The sequence below is a fragment of the Notamacropus eugenii genome, chromosome 2 (genome assembly GCF_028372415.1).
Source record: "Notamacropus eugenii isolate mMacEug1 chromosome 2, mMacEug1.pri_v2, whole genome shotgun sequence".
NCBI classification, from domain to species: domain Eukaryota; kingdom Metazoa; phylum Chordata; class Mammalia; order Diprotodontia; family Macropodidae; genus Notamacropus; species Notamacropus eugenii.
This window is the reverse complement of record NC_092873.1, coordinates 196,095,987-196,099,665: the sequence shown is the minus strand read 5'-3', so window position 1 is coordinate 196,099,665 and position 3,679 is coordinate 196,095,987. Positions and strand designations below refer to the sequence as shown.

Genomic DNA, 3,679 nt, shown 5'->3' with positions numbered 1-3,679 from the left:
AAATCCCCAAACATGGCTTGCATCCAGCAAGGTCAATAATCCATTATTCACTGATGGATCATGTGCATGATACACTATCCATGGTGCTGTGTATATTGTATATCCTACTGTATATATATATCATGAATCACTGACATTTGAATTATAGAGGTGAACTAAAGTAGTGGAGTCAATAGTGGGTTCTTTGCTTCTAAATTCCCAGGGAGCTGAGGTGACAAAAAATAAACAAACAAACAAAAAACCTAATGGTCAAATCATTCATTGGTTCATCTGTCCCTCAGTGAATTCTAGCCAAGTGTTTGACAACAAACAAATGGCTCTTGACAAAGAAATCTCTATCTCCATTTGGTTCTGGTGTTTTAGTCTCTTTTCTAATCTACATACTCAGGTGGCACATTCAGTAACAATTAAATCAAAACCCAAATTCAAATTACCTTTTCATTTCTGTTTGTCCACCTTACATATCAAGATGTTGGCTTTAAAAAATAAAGTTTCCAGGGGTAGGGCACCTGCAGCCTCAAGGCCACATGCGGCCTTCTAGGTCCTTGGGTGCAAACACCATATTAAAGGTATTTGTTCTGGAAAGTATATATCAGATATACTAATGAAACTGCTTCTTCCAGGTAGAGGTAGTGACCAACTAGAATAGTAAATATGTATAATGTTAAACTTAGAACCCCTAGAAACTATTCTATTTTGCTAAAAAAAAAAATGACAGTAACAAATATAAATAGTAAAGTAGAAAAAAAATTGAGAATTTGGAATTGAGTTCCAATCTCAGCTATTCCATTTACTACTTGTGTGACCAGACCAGCCACTAAACCTCTTTGGATCATAATTTCTCCACATTTAAAGGGAAGGGATTGGACTATAATCCCTTTATGGTGCCTATTAGTTCTACATCTTTTGTCCTTTTCAAAATCTTACATTTTTTTTAGCACCAACCCTTTTTTTTTCTTCTTTTTTTTATTATTATTTTTTAATGTTTAAAAATCACTGCCATACAATTGAGATTTTATCCCCCCCACACTTACCCCCCACATCCCCCCTCCCTCCCCAGGACTGCATACAATTCTGTATGGGTTCTACATATACTTTCTTACTGAGTATATTTTCACTATAGTCATGCTATGTAGCCAGACTAAAATAAATGAAAGAAATCATATAACAAATCAAAACATGATACACAAAAACATACACATACACAAACATGATCTGCTACATTTTGCGAATGACTTCCATATTTCTTTCTCTGAGTGTGGAAGGCATTTTGCCTTGAGAACCACCATTGGGATTTTTTTTTTTTTTAAGAAGTTCTTGCGTTATTACGAAATTCCAAGTCTACCAGAAAAAACTCTCGCACACTGTGGTCGTTGCTGTGCACAAAGTTCTCCTGGTTCTGCTCCTTTCACTCAGCATCAGGTCATATAAGTCCTTCCAGGCCTCTCTGAAGTCTTCTTGTTCATCATTTCTTATGGCACAATAGTACTCCATTACATTCATATACCATAGTTTATTCAGCCATTCCCCAATTGATGGACATCCCCTTGACTTCCAGTTTTTGGCAACTACAAAGAGTGCTGCTATAAATATTTTTGTACATGTGGGACCCTTTCCCATTTTTATGATCTCTTGGGGATACAGTCCTAGTAACGATATTGCTGGGTCAAAGGGTATGCACATTTTTGTAGCCCTTTGGGCATAGTTCCAAATTGCTCTCCAGAATGGTTGGATGCGCTCGCAGCTCCACCAACAATGAATTAGTGTTCCAACTCTCCCACATCCTCTCTAGCATTTATCATTTTCTTGTTCTGTCATGTTTGCCAATCTTAGAGGTGTGATGTGGTACCTCAGAGTTGTTTTGATTTGCATATCTCTAATCAATAGTGATTTAGAGCATTTTTTCATATGATTATAGATAGCTTTAATTTCTTCTTCCGAAAATTGCCTGTTCATATCCTTTGACCATTTATCAATTGGGGAATAACTTGTATGATTATACATTTGAGTCAGTTCTCTATATATTCTAGAAATGAGGCCTTTATCCCCAAGCTTAGCTATAAAAATTCTTTCCCAATTTACTACATCCCTCCGGATTTTGGTTGCATTGGGTTTGGTTGTGCAAAAACTTCTCAGTTTAATGTAATCAAAGTTATCCATTTTGCATTTCATAATGCTTTCTATCTCTTCTTTAGTAAAAAATTCTTCCCTTCTCCATAAATCTGATAAATACACTATTCCTTGCTTCTCCAGTTTATTCATGGTATCAATCTTTATACCTAAATCATGTACCCATTTGGACTTTATTCTTGTGTACGGTGTCAGGTATGGGTCTATGCCTAATTTCCTCCACACTGTTATCCAGTTTTCCCAGCAATTTTTGTCAAACAGTGAGTTCGTATCCCAGAAGCTGGGTTAGCACCAACTCTTATGGAACTTACTTTTGAAGTCCATGGGGCCATCATTGGAGGAGAATCTGAGAAAAAACCAAGAGGAGAATCTTTATTTCTGAAACATCCTAATGTGTTTTGAATCAATAACATTTTCAGTGGTAGGACCATATGATTAATTTATAATTTTTTGATGAGAGTATTTAACAAAATAATTATACCTCCAAAAAGCTTCTTGAACCTGAGTTCAATTCAGTCTAAAACTAATGAGATACATATATACATATTGGTTATATAGCATTATATTTTTAAGTATTTTTCTTATCACTACACTGTGATATGACTAGTACAAGCATTCTTATACATATTTTATAGATAAGGAAATGGAATACTCACTCAGAGAGGCTGAAGGAAGGCCCAAGGTCACAGACTCAAATCCAAGTCTACTTAATTCAACCACAAAGCTTCATCCACTTTACCATACTTCTTCACTTTCTTGGGATGGAAGGACTTTAGAAAAAGAAAATTAATATTCTCAATAATTTCTGGTTAAATATAACTTTTGTATCTCTCTACCATGGTGGTAAATGAGGCAGATGTTATTCTAAGTTAGGGGAGAGGGGGCAATAGTATAGGTAGTAGTGGCATCCTACTTGTCCCTTGTCATTTGCTTCTGTCTGCCTTATCTCACCATGTAGGAAGCCAAGGTGTTTCTGTTTCTTTTTGTCTCTTCTATATTCTATTCTTTCTTGATACTATGTGAATGAGTATTAGAGACAGAAAACACAACTAGACTAGATCCAAAGAGCCATCAAAGGTTCCTTTAGATACCAGAGTTGCTAGCGGCAATCTTGAGAGCAGTGAGCACTATAGACCAACTTGCTTGAACCAGCCCAACTGTGAACTGACTCAGTTACCAAGACACCATGTCCTACAAACTAGAGAGTCACTATTAGCTATTGTCCTACCTAAAACTGAATTGGAAGCAAGGTGTTTTTAGCAACCACTTTGTTTTTGAGGTTCATTGTTTGGGGGGACAGAAGTGCTAGAGGAAAATATACTTTCAGTTTAGGAGGTTATCATTATTTCATTCTTGCTCTACCTCCCAACATATGTTCCTTTGTAAAAACTAGTTGATGTTCATTGGTTAGTCATATTAGAGAGGCATTCATTGGGAAGGTTCTTTAGTGATAGGACCAGGAGGAAAGCCCCCCAGCTCCTCAGGGTTACTGCTAGAACTTTGAGAAAAGACCTAATAGCCATGCTCTGGGGACCTAACCTGATAGTCA

At 36.5% G+C, this 3,679-nt stretch overlaps 1 long non-coding RNA gene across 1 annotated transcript; it reads right to left on the bottom strand.

The window, feature by feature from the left end:
* Positions 1-2,213: 2,213 nt before the first annotated feature.
* On the bottom strand, positions 2,214-2,872 carry LOC140523779 (uncharacterized). Its single transcript, XR_011973469.1, has 2 exons — positions 2,787-2,872; positions 2,214-2,476 (listed from the first exon to the last, which is right to left on the bottom strand). It is a non-coding gene; the product is annotated as an uncharacterized lncRNA (long non-coding RNA).
* Between the last annotated feature and the right edge of the window lie 807 nt (positions 2,873-3,679).